At 44.4% G+C, this 21,466-nt stretch overlaps 1 protein-coding gene across 2 annotated transcripts in view; it reads left to right on the forward strand.

Annotated features, from left to right (window-relative positions):
- The window catches only part of ZDHHC20 (zinc finger DHHC-type containing 20), a 69,296-nt gene that overhangs the window by 472 nt on the left and 47,358 nt on the right, over positions 1 to 21,466 (forward strand). The window contains exon 2 of one of the 2 annotated variants that reach the window (XM_019530195.1): positions 2 to 55. The gene's annotated coding sequence lies outside the window, so the exon portion shown is untranslated. Of the gene's footprint in view, position 1; positions 56 to 10,218; positions 10,225 to 21,466 lie in introns of those variants that run through there. The other variant, XM_019530194.1, reaches the window with a different exon arrangement.

Genomic DNA, 21,466 nt, shown 5'->3' on the forward strand with positions numbered 1-21,466 from the left:
ATCGCCCTGGTCGTGGCCTGGTCCTACTACGCCTACGTGGTGGAGCTGTGCGTGTGTGAGTGCCCGGCCGGCGGCTTCTCGGGCGGGGGGGACGGAGCTGGGCGCCTGCGGTCCCTGGAGACCGACGGGTCTGAACCGTTCACTGCCGACTAAACGCACCGAGTCGGGACCCCCCCCCCGCGTCAACTGCCCAACCACGGGCCCCGCAGGGTTGGGCCGCGTCCCCGTGCCCCTGCGGGGCTGAACTGGGGCCAAGTCAAGCCCCTTCCTCCCTGGATTGGGGCCAGGAGCCCCGTCCATTGCCCGCCCTCTACTTCTGCACCTGCCCTGGGTGCCAGCCGGCAGATCGGGCCCGCCAAGGGGACCGCCGATCTAGGGCCAAACCTCTTCCTGCCCCGTGTCAAGGAGGAGACACCCCCAAATAGTGGACTTGAAGACACAGCATGCGGTGCAAGCCCCGTAGTCTGCACATCTGGGTGTGTGTTTGCCCCTGAGCTGTAGTATGGGAGGACAGTGCCCCGCGCCGCCGTTTGTGTTGGGGGCACGGGATGCTCTTGTGCTTGATGTTGTGGAAGCCTGCAGTTAGTTGTAGGGTATATTTTATAGTCAGACACGCTTGAAAACACTGCTAAGTCCATTTATATGGAATGAGGTTTTTCCACAGTATTTAGGCAGAGAAATCAGTATCACTTGCTTTTTGGTGAACATTGGCCATGGCTGGCGGTCTTTTCAGACGTAATGTCTCCTGTATATTGGAGTAAGACAGAGGAATACTGCGTAGGCTTCAGACTTGGCCTCTTCCGAGGTCCCTTCCAGCCCTAATGTCTATGAAATCCATGACATGTTTAGTTATCCCATGAGATGAAAGGGTTAAAAAAACTTGTTACGTTATGAAGTGTTTTTTTGGGTGTTTTTTTTTTATTTCACCTGAAATGTATGTGTAGACAAACATGTTGCACTACAAGGCATCTCCAGGCATCTGCACTGTGGTCTAATATAGTATTCATGTGATTAAGGTTTTCTTGTCTTATTTTATGAAAACCTATTCAAAACAGTTGGTGCTTGGCTAGCCACTAATTTTGGCTGGCCTTGTAGTTTCAGGGTGCAGTCATTTGTTACAGTAGCTCCTAGAAGCCTTGTATGATATTGCAAGTTCATTTTGTATGTGTGCAGCATGTGAGAGAGCCTCCATCCAGAGGAGTTTGAGCTGACTGAACAGGACAGTCAGAGGGTAGACAGGAAACTAAGTGACTGATGTTTGTTTGGTCCTTTGGTTACTAAGTTTATATGCTGCCTTTTCCTAAAAAAAAGGCTCAGGGAAGCTTATGGTAGGAGACATTAAAAAAAAACTTTTTAGAAACAGAATACAACATTAAAATAAGAAGACAGAACAAAACAAACTTCCTGCTCCTCCCCCTCCCTCAAGCCCTAGATCTGTAAAACAACATGCTGGGTAATACAGGAAGTCTGTCCATACCAGAAGATGAATCCAGATCTTCTGATTCCCACTGCAGTATCTTGACTGCAGGACCAGCTGGTCTTAATGACCGTCAGACTGATAACGGTGCACTGCAAATTTTGGTCATGATCCTGCAAAGGTCCATAAGCCCACATAAGGCTCCACTGAATACAGTGTGACTTTACTCCTGGGGAAATACCTACAGGATTACCTGCAACCTTTTGTTGCATTCATAGATCAAATTGCAAGCTGTCTGGCATTTATAAGTGGGGAAAGTGGATATTTTTCATTGCTAATGTTTATAGCTGTACCTTTTTAATAATAGGAAAACTGGTATGTTATTTTTATTGCTTTAGTGAAACCCTGGTTTATTAATAACCACTATGTGTGAATGCCTTAAGTATTGTGTCTTTCTGTGAATAATAAAGTTGACATGCTGGGGCTTCTTTCCCCCCTCCGTTGTATTTTACTGTATCACTGTTTATTATAGAGGTGATTACTGTATTTTTAGTAGTAGTATAAGGGTGGAGAACGTAGGTTTCTCTTCCTCCTCTTTTGCACTGCAGGTAAAAAAGCTTAGTACTGGCTCAAAGTGAAATTACTTGCTTCTCATCTTTACTTAGCTGATGATTTCTACAGGAAAAGGTAAAATTACTTGCTTTGGTTTTTATGGCATGTATGTTTTCTTCTGGTTTATATACTACCAGAATGTGTAACAGCAAGGACACGCCTTTAATGCACCACTAGTAAATGAAGGTAACAGTGATCTTTGCAGGTTGTCACACAGCCAGTGCAGAGGAAAAGCTTTTAGTTGGTTTCACTTCTGTGTTTCATTCTTTAAAAAGCAACACAACATGCAGATGATTCCTGATTGCTCCTAGGGGAATAGCATTGAGAGGCAAGTGGGAGAAAAGTCTAGAGAACAAGAAACAAACATTGAAATGGAGAGAATAAAGCAAGGAAGAGAGAGAAATGGTCGCAAATGTCAGTACTGTCCATAGGATTTAAGAAAGGCCTTGCATGTAAACACTAACAACTTGAGGAAATATCTGGGAAGTAAGTATGGGGGGTAGTACTGGAAAGTGTTGGAGAGGGTAGGGAAAGGGAATTCCTCCTGGTTTTTTGTTATTAGTTTTATTTTTCTAATGTAGTTCTTCCTGTATAGGCCCTGTTAATTGAATTAAGAAGTGAGTTGTCAAAAAGGTAAAAGGCTGATCTGAGTATGGTAGCTCATTAGGCAAGTATGCTTTAGGCATACCCACTTCTCTAACCAAAAGCATGCAGGAGATTGATGTGCCAAAGATTATGTCTGACAGCCTTTGATTCTCCAGCCCAAATGACCATGTACAGTAGGGGTGCACTGGTATGGATTTTTTTTGGCCGACACTGCAGCTCGGAGAGAAGCTTCTAACCAATATGTCTGTTGTGGGGGAAGGAGCATGAAGGGAACAGATTGGGGCCCCTAGGGTGAGGGAGGGAATGGGTGGGGCAGGTGTAGGCACTGCCCAGCTGAGGTGGGGCACAGCAGGGAGCTGCATGTACCCCCAGGGGAGGCATGAGGGGCATGTGCCCCCCAATCTGCGTGTGGGGCAAGGGCAAGCTGCTGCTGTGAGCTGCAGCCAGGGAGTGCTATGCTCTTCCCGGCAGAGGGGCTAGGCCAGGGCTGTGCTTGGGGGTGGGTGGCTGCAGTGCTGGGAGAGGGGCTGTGGGTGTACTAGTCACCCCTAAATTTGCCATAGCCTCCCCCCAACCCCTGCCCATAGCTCCCTCACAGTGCCACTGCCACCACCCACCCTGAGTGCTGCTCTGGCCCAACCCCCGCCGGGATGAGCCCGGTGCCGCCCTCAGAGCCAGCCTACAGCAGCAGCCCACCTTTGCTCCACGCACAGATCTGAGGAGCACATGCACTGTGCACCACCCCCTTCCCCCACTCCCCTCCGGTGCCTCCCTTGGGCGTGCATGCAATGATGGGAGCCACCCCACTCCCTGCACCCCTCAGATGAGCTGCTCACAGCTCCATCCCATGCCTCACCCTGGCTGACCAGTGCCTGCCCCAGCTGTAGCCCCGCTCCCTGATCTGCCCCTCACCATGTTTTCCTTCCCCACAACAGACTTACCAGCTTGATGCTGCTCTTGAAACTGGCAGGATTTCATAGATTTCTTAGACATTAGGGCGGGAAGGGACCTCGGAAGATCATCAAGTCCAGGCCCCTGCCCCAGGGGCAGGAAGTCAGCTGGGGTCAAAGGATCCCTGCAAGATAAGCTTCCGAGCGTTTCTTGAATGAGTCTAGAGTAGGTGCCTGCACCACTTCTGGAGGGAGTCTATTCCATGTCTTGGGGGCTCAGACAGTAAAGAAAATTTTCCTTATGTCCAGCCTAAAACAGTCTTGGAGGAGTTTATGACCGTTGGTCCTTGTTTTTCCTTGGGGCACTCTGATGAACAGATGTTCCCCCAGATCCTGATGTAGACCCCATATGTACTTACAGGCAGCCACCAGGTCCCTCCTGAGTCTGTGCTTTTCCAGGCTGAAGAGTCCCATGGCTCTCAGCCTGTCTTCATAAGGCCTGTTCTCCTGTCCTCTGATCATGCGCGTGGCTCTCCCCTGGACTCTCTCAAGCTTCTTGACATCCTTCTTGAATTGTGAAGCCCAGAATTGGATGCAGTACTCCAGCTGTGGCCTTACCAAAGCCAAGTACAGCGGGAGGATGACATCCTGAGATTTACTTCAGAAGCATCTATGGATACAAGCCAAAGTTTTGTTTGCTTTACCAGCTGCGACTTCACGTTGGTGGCTCATGTTCATACAGGATGCATATTGGCAGTTGGATTAGTATTGGCCAATATGGCTCGTTAATAATCCACTATCAGTATTGGCCCCAAAAATATTTATTGGTGCAGCCCTACTTCTTGCATATCTATCAGGCATAATGCCTCTAAACACTAAGAATGCCCTAACCTGCCACAGGTAAAGCAGATGGATGAAGGCACTGCGGATGTCGTGCTGCTGTGAGGAAAGAAGTATTTTTGGTAAAATACACTAGAGTTTGTCCCCATTCCCTCTTCCATTTCTTGGGGTGTCCACATGTTTTGGTTTCTTGTTTCCATATTTCTTTCTCATACCTCTGACAGATTGGGAGCTGCTTTCAAATGGATGAATAATATGTTGACCTGGTTATGGACACGTTAATTCTGAATGTAATAAGGTCGGTCTGCCAGGGAAAAACAGTTAAAGGGAAGAATGACTCATGATAAGCCACTTCTCACCAAATGTGTGAGAGTGGTTAATATAATGCCAGGATGGGAAAAACCCAGAAACACAGAGATCAGTGGAACTTAAAAAAGAAACTTGCTCTCTCTTCAGAGAAAAGTGGAAGGCACGTATCTGATTTCTGTGTCTTAGTCTGGTTCCTGGAAATAAGTAGGAGGATGGTGTCCAGAAAACATTAAGCATGAGTACATTCCATCAGGGGATGGTAGAGAGAATATACGTGTAGACTCTGTTTTAAATCCTTCCTTTACTGGTCTCTTCATACTCTAAAAACAAACAATACTTTGATTTAGCACTGTTAGGTGTGCAAACATGATTCACAAATTAAACCAGATTGCAAATAGGAATCCATAGTGTTAAAACCATTCTGACCTGTTGTGGTCTATCTGAACATGTACAGAGAGACTACAAACATGCACTTTGCAGTGCCTCAGAGGCTTTTGAGGTGCCACAAAACACACGTACTGCATATGAAAAGGTTCTCTGTGCTGCATATGCGCAGCATGGAGCCAAAATTAGATACTGGGAAATCCCAGTATCTTAAAAAAAAAAGCAAGACAGTTCATGGAGCTGCACCCAAAACCAGAGCCTGTCCAGCCAGCGCCTGCTGCAGCCCTGGAAGGCCCCCGGGACCCCCAGGTAAGGCTGACCAGGCCAGCCCAGGCATTAGCCCCAGCCTCTCCTACCCCACTCAGGCAATTTGCTGCATGCCAGAGTTGTGCTACTGCTACTTGCCCCTTGGGAAACGCTCATTCCTGCTCATCTGAATGTGCCCTCTGAGTCCTTTGCAACAGAAAAACTGCTCTATTATTTTTCTGTAGTCAAAAATGGTGTAAAAACTAAGTGCTGGCACTTTCTGAGGAGTGCCTTCAATCTGTCAAGCCCTGCCTTGAATCTATAAAGGTTGGGAAACACTGTCCTTCACTATATTTGGTATCTTTTGCACACTAGAAGGATACACTTTATTAAAGTAATTATATATTTTCATGCACTCTCAGATTTTTTTTTTTTACTTTTATAATAGAAAATAACAATTTTTCTTGAAGTTAATTTGAACTCATGATTTGTGTGAAGCTCTATTTTGATAGCAACTGGAATTTACCCAAAAAAGCATTAAAACAACATCTTGAAACAGTTGAATATAATCCACTTGCTTTCAATGCAAAACCATTTTTGATAAAAAAAAAATTATGTATGTGTAAACTTATTTTCATAACTGATTACAAAAAAAACCCCAACGAGCTGTCATCTGTTGTTAGTGAATTGACCTGAGTGAGGCAAAAATCATGGTATTCAGGATTTTAGAACTGGTATATCTTCTTTCTCTCATCTAGTTTCTTCCATGTGTAGGGAAAAAAAACAAACTTACTTTGATCTTCAGTTCCCAATAGGTTTCTGAATTTTGAGTAAGTTAGTCATAGAACTGAACTAGATGAATGAAGTAGAAAAAAATTAATTCAGTATTTTCTCTGCATCCAAAAAAGTTTTAACATTTTAGCAAACTGGTTCCTGGTTATTAGCTGGTGACTTGAATCAGTTCAGTAGTTTTATTCTCTTTAAAAACATTCTCAATGTTAGGTACTGCAACCCTAGGCTTAGCCGGTGATGGGGAGAGTTGCTGAGTTCCACCCTGAGATAAATAAGATTGGAGAGGGTTCACTCCGAGGTCAGAAGGAACAGGGTACAGCTGGGCCTGTAACAACAAGAAACCTTTCATAGCATGTATTAGTAGTGTATTTAATCCCATAGTATCAGGGCACAATTAAATCTGGATCACATACAAAATAATCACATCCCTACAGTAGGAGCATATCCCAGTAGGAGCACGTCCTTGGCAGACAGCATCCTTGGCTCAAACTACATGGAACTGCTTTGCGTGTAAACTGAACTGCAGGGTGAAAATGATTAGAATTAGATTGCGACTCGGATATGCTTCATTTTACAGCTGACTTCAGTGTAAAGCCACTAAACTTAGCATGTTTCTCCCGGGATAATTTACTGCCCAAGGAGGAGATCAGCAAGCACAATGGAAGTGCTTTTGTGGGTGAAAGCAAAGAATGTCTGGCTCTGCAGTGGTGTGTAGGGCAGTGTTTCCCAATCAGTGTACCACGGAATTTTGCCATGGCAATGAGCTACAATGAGTTACAATAGGTATGAGGATAGGCAATGCCTTAACAGGTGTGCTATGGAAAATTTTTATAACTGTAAGTGTGCCTTGGGCTGGAAAAGACTGGGAAACACTGGTTTAGGGGATAGAGAAGACTTTAGAAATCAGAAACCAGCAAGTCTGCCTAATTATGTTAATCTTAAATAGTTGCTTTTGGATGATTATTTATTTTGTGTCAGCCAGTTTCATATGGATCACCAAAATTAATATTTAGCCCTGGCAAACATCCTTCTGTCTGAAGCATGTTTGTGTTGGAAGCTTAGGTTGGTTGTGGGCTAATACAAAGCAAGGCCTAGCAAGGCTGCTAGCTGGAATCTCAGCTGGTTTGGTTGGGGTCAAAAGACATTGCTATGACCTGTGTAAAATGAGTTGGTGACTGAATGTGCTCCATTTCCTGCAAGATAAGCATTTGCAGTGTCCCACAATTTTAACCACACTATTAATATTGCAGTTTACATTACTTGATAACATAGTTCAGTCACCATCTGTGGTATCTTTAGATGTGTTGCCTGCAAAATAGATCTAAGATACATTGGTTGCAGGCTTTTTCAGGAAATTGGTATTGTTATCTTCTCTATAAAGGTTCAGATCCTAAAACATATCTGCTTGATGCCTTTTGCTTATGCTTCATTTTTAAGGAGAAAATCTTGCTGTATCTTTTTACTTTAATTATCTAAGCCTATACATGTTCTCATGCTGAAGATAACAAAGTTAAGTCCTAGAACACAAATAAGTTTCAGATTGAGACTGTGTAGGGAGCCAGGGCACTTATGTGCTTGTTTTGCTTGTGGTGGATCTCTTGTGGCCTGGGGCAGAGCCTTTTTCTCCAGGAAAACTCTGCTCTTGTGAGGTACCATGCCCAAATACATTGTTTGAGGGTTTGCCCTAGTTTTAATATACTCCTGCTTATCCCCTGCACCTTGAGTTCCTCTAGTATTTTAGCGTTCCCCTAGCAGGAGCATATTAAAACCTTAAGGGACTGTGGGACTCGGGTCCATCTCCACTGGCCTCAGTAGAACTTCTCTTGAACTCTGCAAGCTCTTACATAAGGACTACAGGACCTAGGATCTACTGGTTTCCTTGCAAGAGGAATTTTAAATGTCCTGATGTTACAGTATGTTGAAGGTCCAGAAGGCACTTTGCCAGGGCTTAGTGCAGTGGGGGCCAGCTTTTGTGGCATGCCTGCCAAAAATTAGTCCCACATGCTCCCCAAATACTGCTCCAGTCCCCTCCACCTGCATGAACTGCTGGTCTGCCTTCTCCTACCTGACTTGTGTGTTTCTGTGCTGCTTGTCCCCTCCCTGATCTGCCCTCTGCCACATAGACTGCCCATGCCATGTGTGAAACCTTTGCCGCAGGTTAGTCACCCTTGGCCTAGTGCATGTGCATGTAAACACAAGTGTACCTCTAGGGTAGATCAAATGGTAAAGAGGGGGATGCTATGGCCATTTTTTAGTCACCAAACTTGACATGCTTGTAGAATACAGCTGCCAAACCTTTCAGTATCACTGTCTTCTGCCCTACTTCTAGATCTAAAACCCTTCTGCGGTGCCTCAGACTTGAGTGTTTTTTCTGTGGTGAGAAGAAGCTTTCTATTGTTGCTGACCGGGCTTCACCCCTGAGCTTTCAGATGTTCTGATTTGGGCACAAAAAAATCAGTGGCTTGCCTGTGCTATGGCACCCAGTGTTCTTTTATACTGACTGAACTCTGCCCCCAATAACAACAGTGCAGCGGCTTGTGCAAAACTTCCCTATAAGTAGCTGAGTCCTAAATGAAATCATAGCATTGCCTGTGAGAGGGTTTGGGGTATATTCAAAGTATAACTTCCAGAAGAATGCATCTAATGTGCAGTGGTGTCTCTAAGATCAGATCATAAGAGAGGATGTAGTTTAGTGTAATAGCTGGAACATCAATTTGGGAATAACGGTCTTCCTTTCATAGTCCAGTACTTCTCTTCCATGGGTGTCTTCCTAGGTAGGCTTTACCATACTTGGACACAGCAGCAGAGAAATCTCTTTTTAAATGTCAGACTCAAAGTACTTTGGTGTACTTTGGTAGCTAAAATATTCCCTTCTCTTTCCCCTCCCATCTTTCTTATGGCCTTGTCTTCATTAAGAAGAAAGCTGTTGCATCACAGGGTAGCTACCGTGATAAACATGTTACACAGGCAAAATGCAGTTTTTGTGTGTGACTGGAACTGAAGATTTAGCTCTATCTGCTAGTATCTGGAAAGACTGCAAATTGCCTTGTGCTCACTGAAGTGGTTGACATTTTAGCTATCGCATGGTATGAAAACAACTCGCCTTGGCATGGAAGCAACCTGTGTCGTGAGAAGCTATCTGCACCCTGTCCTGAGGAATGACAGAAAGATCTGGATTCAGTTAATTTAGATCCTGGGATCATGCATTTTGGGTTGATACACAAGTATGCTTGTGTTACTGTGCCAGCAATCACTGCTTCAAGTAAAGAAGCAATCCTTTCTAATTTCCCTGAAGCGCAATCTGCAATAAGAAGGCTGGTTTGTTCTAGTGCTGTGATTTTAGGGAGTACTGGATAAACAAAAAAACAGTAATTTCATCTGTTTTCTCACAAGAAATCTTTATTATTGCAATGTTACCAGCATACAAACCAGGACAATACAGCTGTACGCTATTTCAGCATCATCAGATGCTTCTTATTCTGTAGTTGTATAAAGCATCAGCAATACAGTACTGTACAAGACTTGAATATTATACTTTTGTATCTGTTGCAACATTTCTTAAAAGTAGAACCCTCACTTCACAGAGGATAGAAAGCGAGAGTGATTAGTTATTGCTAAATATTTATCTATGTCTAAAAATCGTATTTTGAAACAGTGATGGATGTGCCCTTTACCATGTCACCACTCGGATGGGTGTTGAGCAAAGTTCCCACTCATTGGAGGCTATCTGATGCTTTATGGGCTTGAAAAACCACATTCCCCATATGGAGGACTTCCTTGCAGCACCAGCCATATGCTATGGGGTTGGGTTTTTAGGACTCCCACCCTCAGCAGGCCTCCCTTTGCTTCATGGCTGTGGGAGACCCAGTTACAGGAGCCTATGGGCTACATGCTGGCCCCTCACAGGCCACCAGTTTGACAACCCTGTTATACAGGAGGTGTTATGCAGCTCAGAAAATGAAATGGATGCAATATGTGCCCTTTGTATGATGCCATCAAAGGATCTGTGGGCTTTTTTATTAGTGTATTTGTTTTTTTGCTTTATACATTACAGGTATGTCAAGTTTAAACCTTGATTTTGCTGGAGGACTTAGTGATTGTGTTAACGGAGTTGGGGGCTGTGTGTGTGTGCACATGCACGCGTGTGTGTGAACTCTTGTCCCTTACTTGAAAGGAGTAGGCTACTCTATTAAAGATTCTACAAAGGTACCTTTTCTCTCAAGTATTTTTCAAATGTTAGAGTTAACACCCAATCCTGAAGTTATGAATAGTTCAAGTAAAGATCCATTTTCCTTTCTCAATAATCGGACTTTACATTTTTGTATCTAAATTCCACCAGTTCTTCAGTCATCTGCACTCGCATAGGAAAACTAGAGTAGATGTGAACTTCTAATGTTTTAAAAATGTTGGTTTTCCCTAACTTCTTAAAACAATTCTTTTAAGAATGTTATGGATTTTTAGGGGGTAGGGAATAAGCGTCTCTTTTGTAAGTTTACTTTTTAACTTTTGAAACTTTTGAATTCAATTTTAAATAGATGATAAAACCTGAAGAGCAAAACTTTTCTTCAGCAGCCCTTAATTGCATGAAGCATAGATATATTTTGCCTGATCTGCCTTGTTTGTTCAACATTGGGTGTGTATGTGATGGCTTAAATGTGTTATCTCTTTGCTTCTTTAATTTGTGAAACATTAATAATTGGATGTGGTGCAAAGTGGGAATCTGAGACTAGTCCCAGTTCTCTGTCTGTAAATCTGGGTGAAGGGGGAGATTCTTTTCTTTTTAATGCTTTTTACTCCACTCAGCATATCATTGTTTTCCTAACTATTTTCTAATACTTTTGAGAGCCATTTAAGTAAGTCTATGAAATTTTCATTTTTTCCCTAACATTTCATCATTTTGTGTGAAAAACTATAGCTTCCTAAATACATTTTCAGAGTCTTCAGTTCAGTTGTCAGGGTTGTATTTCTTGGAAACTGTTCATAATCTGTCTTGAAGTTCCAGGATATTCTTCATATTTTTTACAACATTTAAGGTAAGATAATCCAGTTTTCCCTCTTCAGTCTTTCTGGAAATATCAGATAACCTTGTTACCTAACTAAGCTAATTGTATACAAGAGGGGGAAAAGGACACAGCAGCAGATGCACCCAGAACTGTAGTCACTCTATCAGACTACCATGTTCTAGTATCTTTTGAATTTTTTAAAGTAGAAATATATTGTAGCCTTGCCTGCTTCCACAGAATAGTTTATTAGAAGTGGGAAGTTTGTCCAAAGAAAACACTTCAGCAGGAATGACTCCTTACTTCTTACAACAATATAACTTTTGACTTCCCTTTTCTTTCAGACCTTGGCTAAAAATTGAGACCAGTCACCCTATACTCTGCAGTGTTTTAAATGTTTGTCCTTCCCTTTCTGATAGAAGACCAAATTGCTCATCTGCACCCTAATTATGTTCCACTGCGACTACTGTAATCTTCTTTTCTGGTGTCATCAGCAGCCTTGTGTTAATAGCTGGATCATCTTGCTTCCTGGACACAGTGCAACTCCCTATCCCCTACCCTTAATCCATCCAGTATGTGACTGCAAAATCTTCTTTCACTGATGGCTTCGGTCACATTGCTTTCCACCCCCCTTTGAGTCATTCTGCTTGTTCCTTGTTATACTGTGCCTCAGAATCAGCCTTCTCCTTGCCTTCAGGGTCCCTGTCATTCAGATTTCTCCTTAAAATAATTTTGTACCGTAATTATAGAATAAATACAACAACCTTCTGAATCATGACTTATAGACTCCTGAAAAGCTTGAGTTTATGCATTGCTATCTCTACTTACACTTCCTGGGATATGTGTGGTCTTATCTTGGCTCTTTGGTACAGGAAACTATCTTTTGTATCTTTGTGGAACATCCAGCAAAAGGATGGGTACTAAAAAACCTAAGCCTTTTAAATTTTATTTCCACTTTTTTCCATTAATTAAAAAAAAGAAATAGTTTTCCCATGAAAATGTCTCATTCCAAAAGCTAAATATACATATAATTTAGTAAAGCTGCTTGCTTTTTTTTTTAGAATAATTGAAACAAAGTTATTTTTAAAAAGAGTTTGAAGAACATCTTTTGGGTTTCTGTGGTAGATTTAAAACTTGAGAGCAGCTGATGATTAGCTGATGGTTTTCTTACAGTGAGTGAAGAAAGTGTACTTTATGCTGTAATTCTTCTTGACAAAGCACTCAAACAATAATTTTTTTTTTAGAGCCCAGAAGAGTTTTGAAGCTTTGGTGAATTGGTGTGGTCATCTTATAAATGTGAGAACACAATACCCTTTCTGAGCTACACTACCTAAGGCTTATTCATTATACTTAAATATGGCATGTGTCTAAAATTTAAAATTAAAGTATCTTTTCCATTAGAAAATTGCTCCATATATTTAACACAGAAATCTGTTGCAAACTGTAATCTAGAAGAGAGCTAAAGTTTGTTTTTTGGGAGGAAATACAGTTTTTTATTTTATATTACCCAGTTTGAATTAGCATATTTAGACTAATATGAAATGATCCTGAATTTAAAACAACTCTGCCCCAGTAATTAGATTCTGTACATGGAAGATGCATACATTTGTGTAGTTTTCCATGTGTAGAATCTGATCACTGGAGAGTCATCTTAAAGTCATCCCCACCACTGCTCCAGGAAGCTCTGTCCCTGTTACAACCTGGGGCACAGAGCACAGCCTAAACCCAGCCCCTTAGCAGCACGGTAGACCCAGCACAGGGTGGGGAGATGGAGACGAAGGGAAGGGAGGTGAGGGAGGGCAAGAGCTGAGGCTGCAGGGGGAGATGTGGGGCAGAGGTGGCGGGGGTTGGAGCTGGAGCAATAGCAGCTGTGTGCTTTCCCACCATCTCATATTCATTTCCAAGACAAGGGACTTCTTTGCTCATGTTAAATGAAGGAAAGATCTGTGTCTTAGATTCGAGTAAATATGGTATTACTATTTGAAATCACTGCTGAGACTTGCAAGGTCAGATTGGTAAGTACACAATATATAGTACTTCTCATGCCAGCTTTGCTGGAAGGAGAAAATGCCTATTAGAACAAAGTGGTTTTGAAGCAATTTACTTGGTTCATAATTTAAACATTTTTAACAAATGGGTGTGTGGAAAGAATGCAGTTGGAAAGCTGCCAAATATAAAGGTAAAGTTATATCACTTAATTTTGGGGGAGGATGGACTATCAGAGTGCGTTATAGGACTAATCTTTATGCCACGGGTATATGCTTTATGCTAATCTTTCAGGAACTGGCCAGTATTTACTCTTCATGTGTACTTGCAGTTTGCTGACAGCCATTCTTTAGCAGTGTATAATTTCCATAAATAATAAACCAATGGCAAGAAGTCCCCACTAATCGCACACATTTCTTTATTGTGCCCATTCATTCGGTGACATTTATATCTGCATCTCTAAGTATTTTGGGTTTTGCATTCTGATGCTAAGTATCTTAGAAAGGTGGAGGCAAAGATGATTTCAGTTGGCAAATATCCCACCCCCAAGCCTGGTCAAATTCTGTCTGTGAGACTGGGTTTCTATTGTGTCCCATCTTGCTTTTCACTTCCCTGGGTCTCAGTAGGTTACAGGTCTGCCTCCTTTTGGGCCTCTCTGGCACTCTCTAGGAACAAGTTCTTTGCCCCTCTTCATAGCAATGGGACAATGTAGCCAGCTGCCTAGGACCCTCACACACAGTGCTGAATTACTGAATAGCTTAAGCACTATGCTAGAGCTGTAGCCTTACAGACACTGTTTCCAGTTTCTCCTAAAGGCCACATAGTAACAAGGAACACATAGACACAGGTTAAATAAAATAACAGATTCTGCCTGTATTTCCCTGCCTCAGTTTCTTTACCACCTTTTGAACAGGTTCTGATCCAGGTTGTCTTGGGACTCCAGGGTCCTTCTTCTGTTCATGGAGTCTTTTTGCTCCAAATTAAGCATTCTAGGATCTGGGTTGATCTATTAGCTAGATGGAGACACTTGCTCCTGATATGAAAATATTCCTTTCTGATCCTTTTTCACCTGCAGCTCCGTGTCCTGCTCTGTAAGCCCCTTAGCCTCCCAGCCAACTGACACTTTGTTCTGTTGCTGAGGATCTTCCTCTCTTCACTTTCCGCCTTCCCTGGAGCAAAATTGGAGAAACTAGTTCTAGCTTCAGCCACCTCCTCCTATGAAGTTTACAGCTGAATAAACAACCATTATGGCATAACTACATCACCCAATATTTGCAAATTGTACATGGACAGATCCCCAAATCACGGCCAGATTTATGATCCTCTTGTCTGTTTCTTTGCAGAGATGCAATGATGATTGGTATTACATGAGTACTTGAAAGTTCAGTGCGTCTGATTGTCAGGAACTGCATTCTTCCATCTTTTCTGCAACTAATAGAAATAGAATGGGACGGTTTTATTAAAGCTTGGCATAGATATGTTGCATCTAGCTGCAGTTAAAGTAAATCATTGTCCGTTTGACGTTGACGCGTTGCTGACCAACAGTCACTTCTGCTTGAATGTCAAATGTTTGCACCAATCTAAAACTACAATAATCATCATTATCTTCAGTATAAAAAAAATCAGAAAAGCTCCTGTCCAGAAAATTACATGTAGTCTCCTTAATAGGAGACCCCAGTCTGTTCATTGGCTTCCTAGGTCATTAAAAGTTCCACAGTATCAATATACTAGGTCTCTTAAGAAGGGTTACTGTCTTTATGTTCTGCAGTTAGATTATAAGGGAGTTTCACCAGTCCTGCATATGAAGAAAACTCATTTCATGTGAGACTTACAGTTTGTCCCGGGGGGGGGGGAGCCTTATTTTTGTAAGAGGTGAGGAAAGTGTACAGTTGGAAATGAGTAATTTTAACTATTTACATAATTCTTTTACCCATCCCTTTCTTAGATTGTCAAGTCTTCCACTGAGTGTAGATAACTGCGCTGTGTTAAAAACACAAAGTAACTCTGGTAATAGTAATATAACTTTTAAAATTGAATATATTCAAAATGATAACGTTGTTTGGGTTTTGGGGGGGGGGGGTTTGTTTTTGTTTTTTAAAAAACCGACAGCCTTGTTTCTTTTAACCTCTGAAATCTTTGTAAACAATGGAAAGTGCAGAATACCTCAAGAGAATGAAAATCAAATTTATAGTCTGATGAAAAGCCTATATATTAGATGTATTTAGAATTTGGAAAAGTCACTGGAAGTACTCATGGCCAGGATTTATATTCCTCTCTATTGGATGTGGCCAAATAACTTCACTAATATTTCAGGCTAGATATAGATGTTGCACATAATCTGCACTAGGTGATAGGACTTTGAACCAAGCCTGTAACCATTCAGAAGTTTGGAGTGTTGCCCCAGGATTCCTTTTACAGAGACCCCACCAAAGATTGATACAGCCCCTCATCCGATTTGTTATCAAGTGAACTTTGTGAGTAATCCCTAGGCTTCTTACAAGATAATTATCCTTGCAATATGACCTGGCAAGCACTTCCTTAGATGTTATAGTAGCGACCTTTGGTGGAACCAGCCTCAGATCCTCTGCTGGGTGTGTGGGATGTTAGTTTCTGGATTCCTTGTTACTCAAAGCAAGAATTCCAAGGCTGCTTCTGTATCCCCAGGGCGGCAACACAAACACACACCATCTCTTTGTCCACTACTTTTGTACTTTTGTCCACTACTTCTCATCTCAAACTGTCCAATCCTCAAGTTTCTTACCTCATCTTTTTAGATGAGATACTCCAATCCTATTCCATTTTTGGTTTCCTTTCCTTTTAGGGAAACTACTGTTCCTAGTAAGCCCGCTGTACTAATCACAGCACTCACGCTTCCCAGTGTCTTATAAGGCACTCTGGACAGTTTAATTGCTTAGTTCCAGGAAGGCCTAAAGTTATGCTAAGAGCTTGAACATAACTCAGTTTGCCCATTATACAGAGCACATAGTTCAGACTAAAATTGCAGAACTTGGTCTAAGATAGTCCTGGATCAATGTGCACTCAAACTTTACTCAAATTAGGTTAGTCCAGAGTATCAAATTTCCATACCAGTTCCCCTATTGAATCAAGTTAGTTCGCTGTCCTCTGGCATCTTAGGGTCCTTTGTGGGCCCCTGCTAACCCCTCCATGCAGGGAGGTGTGCTGGAACTTGGCCCACGCTCAGCTGCTCTGGTCGAGTGTCAGCTGGCCCCATCCCAGGCTCTCACAGAGTAGAGTCAGCACAGTGCTTGATGATGGTGAGAAAGGGGTGCTTGCCTGTTCCCTAAAGCCTACTCATGCTCCCTGGGTCTGTGCTCCCTTGTGGGGGAATGGGGGTCCTTGGTGGGGGAGTGTGGAAGCCCACCTAGGGACCCCCTGCTCTCCATAAGCGGGGAGACTCAGGGAGAAGACTGTGCTGCTGCTTTCACTGCTTGTCTGCTGATGACAGATGCTTGTAGCTGACAGAGGACTAGCAGGGGGAGGGAGGCATGTGCCTGGCAGCCAGTGCGGGGTGCTGCATGCTCAACAATGCAGGAGCTGCTGGCCTCAGGCAGTGCTGGCAGCCTACATGGCAACCCCGCCCCTGCCCAGGGTGAACGTGTGTTCTGTTTGCCGCCGAACTAACCTGGACTGCTTAGAGAAACCCACCTGTTAGTTTGAATCTGCCTCAGACTTTTGAACGTCTGTATGTAGTCTGAGAACTCATAAATACTCTCTTTTTGGGTTAGCGTAATCAGGACTCTTGATACCTTCCCATCTTATTTTATCTGGAGTTGAAGGGTGAATGCATTTTGTTTACTAGGATCTCAAGGTAGGCCATTAGGCCAAGTGTGATTAAGATATTTTATGTTGTATACGGTAATCTGCGTACTTAATCATTAACATCGGTACTGGTTGTAAAAATACAACCCTAAATTGGGAAAAGGTAGAATTTTTTTTGTAAAAGCACTGATAATTCCTTGATCAGACACATTGAGGAATGAGATGCATCTGTATACATCCTTTTTGAGTTTTTAAATACATAGTTTCCAGATACTGCCCTCAATAAACCAGGTGCTTTATAGGCATAAAGGGGTATGCATTTAGGAAACTCATGTCACAAAAACATTTCTTCTCTCTTTGCTGTCATTTTTATTACTTCTGTTGCTTATCTTTGTGGCAAATTTAGCTCAGGTTGTCCCTAGCACACATTCTACCCAGATAAAAAAATCTTTATTTAGTGGTATTTCACTCTTTTGGGCCAGCCAACTTGGACTGAAAACTTGAATGAACACACTACTCTCAGCCACAAATACACTTGCTCTATAGTGTGGACCCAAGCTATTCCATCTAGTGCCTCTTGTGTCGTGTCCGTCCCCCCCCCATTTTGGACCTGTCAGGGGCAAATTTGCTTTTGACAAGAGCAGTTCAGTTTAGGTCTGCTCCTGCCATGCTTTGCCCCACTGCAACAGCCAAAGAGAGCTCCAAGCTCCTCCCGGGTGCCAACCCTGTTCTGTCAAGGGACAGAGGTGCTGGTCTCTGTGGGGTGGGGGAGAGCTGCCCTGGCTGCCGGGCAGCTGTCTCCCAGCCACATGGAGATCGGGATGGGTCCCAATCAGCATCCCACCAAGCCAAGACAGCTTTCACTACCCCTTGTGTCCCCCTGCTACTTAGGCTAACCAGGAGCAATTTGCTTCTGGTCAGCATCTACGTGTCCATTAGTTTAATGTGCCGATTTCTCGTACCTGTATCTACAGGTACTAGAAAACAGTGCATTAGACTAATCTGCTATGTAGTAATTGCTGCACATATGTAGATGCTGACACTTTACTACACATTAATATAATACATAGGTAAGTGTTTCATGTAGATACACCAATACTGTGCCTCCTGTAATGTGTTGATAACAGCTAGTAGCAGGGGCTTCCAGGCAGCGGATCACAGCTCTGCCTCAACTCCAGACCATGCTGTCTCTGCTGCAAAATCCTGTCCCCAGCCCCAGAGAAGCACCCTCCCCAGCCACATGCCCTACCAGCTCTCCTTAGGCCAGTCTCCATGGAAACCCTGGTTCTGTTGCCCCACCCCTCCATGGAAACTGGCTGCAGTGACACAGGCAGGGGCTGCTGGGAAATGGAGTTCAGCTTTCCATTGGATCTGCCACTTTGCCCCCCCCCCCGGTTTAGCCCATTGTACCAATATAAGGATTTTATGGTGACTTATGGAACAATCTGATTATTTGACTGCCTTTTGTTTACGAGTAAGGGGTAGGTTTTCAAAAGCATGAATGACTGATACCTATTAAAAGCAAAAAACATTAGGCACCAAAATGTTTAATTTGCCAGTCCATGCCTTTGAACATCTCATCTCCCCTTAAGTCTTTGTCTGCCTTCTTGCTTCAAGAGAAGTGGAGTTTGGCTTTTTCAGCTAGGGATCCATTCAAAATTGCCAATAAGCAGACATGGTTCGATAAGCAGTTCTGCAGTGGTCTGCGTTTTACTGGGATTTCTACTTATTAAAATATTTTTGTGCATTATACTCCCCTGTACATCCCTCGTCTGCAGACCCTAAAGATTCGTTAACTGTTTGACAGCAAAGGTAATAGGACTTCTGCCCTCGTTCTCACCTGAGCTCACGTCAGTGGAGCACTGAGAATAGAATGTTGCTGTGTTGAGCTTACCTGTGGCTACCTTTATTCTGCGCTGAGTTTACCTGTGGCTCGGGTGGGCAAAATATGGCCTGCAGGCCAGATGCAGCTTGCAAGGCCATTCTACCTGGCCCACAGGGACTCTAAAAAATTTAGAAAATTAATATTTATCCCTTTTGGTTCCTGTCAAAGATGACAGGAACCAGGGGCAGTAAGACCCAAGGGAAGCCTGGCAGGCTCCCACAACAGCAGGACCCATCTGGCTCTGCCCCCGCCTGCCCCCTCCCCCCAGTTGGAAGCCCCAGCAGGGGCTTCTGCCCTGGGACCATGTGGCTCCTCGACTGCACCAGCGCGGGAAACTCAGGGAAGGGCAGGGGAGGACTGCAGGCAGGGAAGAAGCCCAGGGAAAAGCGGCCCCTCCCCTACCCCGTGGCCAGGGCTCCCTGTTGCAGCCACTCGCAGCCTGCGCAAGGCTGTCCTGAGCAGTCACAGGCAGCCCCATGTGAGCTGTGAGTGGCTGCAGCACGGGGCTCAGGCCACAGGGCAGAGCTGCTTTTCCCATGCTCAGCACTAGCTTGTAACCCGCTGCCAGCCTGGGCCCCGCATCGGCTCTGGGCTTGCCCATTGGGGCTGCGCACAGCAGCAGCTGCAACCCCCCCACTTGCTGTGTTGGACAGTGTTTGCTGCTGCTGCCTGCCTGGAGCTTGTGCACTGAGCAGCCCAGAGGCGGTGGTGGCAAACACTGCCCGGTGTGGCAGGCAGGGGGGGCCGCAGCTGCTGCCACTGTTGGCAGCCCTGATGGGTGAGCCCGAAACTAGTGCAGGGCCCAGGCTGGCTGTGGGGGTGGGTTCCCGCACTCAGCACCAGCTTGTAAAAGTGGCCCCTCCCCTGCCCCATGGCCAGTGCCCAGTGCTGCAGCTGCTCGCAGCCCACATGGGGCTGTTGTGCCTGCTCAGGACAGCTTTGCATGGGCTGCGAGTGGCTGCAGCAGGAAGTGCCAGCCACAGGTCAGGGGAGGAGCCGCTTTCCCCTGTGCTCTGTACCATCTCCTTCCCTGCTGGTGAGCAAGGGGTCGGGGCTGCACGCTGCCCCCCACCTGTACTGTGGGGCTGGGGGGCATTGGGAGTAAGTGGGTGCACGGGGCCCACACCAGTGTCCCGGGGTCAGTGCCAGCAGGGCCCAGAGCAGGGCAGCAGGAGTACAGGGTCCCAGGTGGTAGGGGCTCTATGGAGTCAGGCCAGCTCCCCCTCTCCCTGCTGGTACAGCCCAGCTCCACAGACGCCTGCCAGCCTGCACCCTGCTCTGGGCCCCACCGGTGCTGGCCCTGGGACATTGGTCCTAAGATGGTGACCAGGGGATGAGGCACTTGTCAAGGGGCAGGACTACCCACGTGGCCCTTGACAGCTTGCCAAAACTGAGTAAGCGGCCCTCCGCCTGAAATAATTACCCACCCCTGCTGTAGCTGGATGCGACTCATGCTGGAACATGACCCTTCCTGGGCTCTCATCTTGTCTTCACAGGATGTAGCTGAGCAGCTGTAGTGCCATGTGCAGCAGTGTTAGAGGCATATGCCCCTGAAACTGCAAATTTGGTACAGCTTTCTTCAAAAATCAAAGGACTAGCATAAGATTGATGTCACAGCCCCACAGATCACCTCTAAATGACTATTAAAATTAAAGTGCATAATCTGTGATCTCAATTCCTGTCTGCACATTTTAGTAATGATTTAATTACCAAGTCATTAACTTGATAATTGGTAATACTATTTTTACTTGAATCTAAAATCAGGATTTTTTTCCATATTTAAGATGAGGGAAGCTCCTCAGCTTGGATTTGAGTATGAAGTGGCCTAGGGTTAGAGCCAAAGCTGCTGCTGCCTTCTCCCCCCCCACCTCCCATCCCTGGTAACATCTGATACAATGGCAGCAGCTCTTTTAGGGTGAATTAGTCAGCAGGGGGTGGGGGGGCAGAGGGAACTGCATGGCCTCGCTCCTGCCCTCCATGCCTGGCACAAGGGGTAGGCAGCAGGGGCGAAAAAGTGATTGGAGGAACAAGCACCTATGGATGTTATTGTGGGGAACTAATTTATCTGTTCAATGCCCATGTTAATGCATATCTGTTGGAGAAAAAAAGTCTTGGATACATAGAACACTTGTGTGAGGTTCATGAAGTTTTGTGGGGGTCGGTTCTGCAGACTACTTTAAAAGCATTGCTTAGTCTGCTGTATTTCCCTGGGGCGTCCCCTCTTTCCTCATTAGGAATAATACTTGTACTGATTGTGTTTCCTTCTTGGTTCCTATTGGTACAAATACTGGGTTTTGAACTAGAAATGACTTCACCATAAAACTCCCTAACTTGTTCATGTTGTAAGGGAATATCTTCTGGGCAGTGTGCTTTTCATTCGCTTTACATTATTTGTTCTAGTCGAACGCATTAACGGTTGCTTTAACCATAATACAAACTGTGACTCTGTTTAGTAACAAAACAAGTCATAATGGCTCGTACTGTGCAACTGTAATCTCACTTTTACCATGTTTAGAATATAGCGCATCTTATAAGGTCAGTCCCTGGGTGTGCTGCATTTATGAAGCTCTCTGTGAGCTAATAAATAGAGCAGTACAGGTGGCAAGGCATTCCCACAAATTGGCTGTTTTGTGCAGTCCAAAAAAATGCCTTGGTATGTGGGTTTGTTGGGGGGTGGCTTTTTTTCTTTTCCACTTTTTGAAATCAAGGTTCAGCTGAA

This window comes from Crocodylus porosus, unplaced genomic scaffold, assembly GCF_001723895.1.
Source record: "Crocodylus porosus isolate Cpor-Errol unplaced genomic scaffold, CroPor_comp1, whole genome shotgun sequence".
Taxonomy (NCBI): Eukaryota; Metazoa; Chordata; order Crocodylia; family Crocodylidae; genus Crocodylus; species Crocodylus porosus.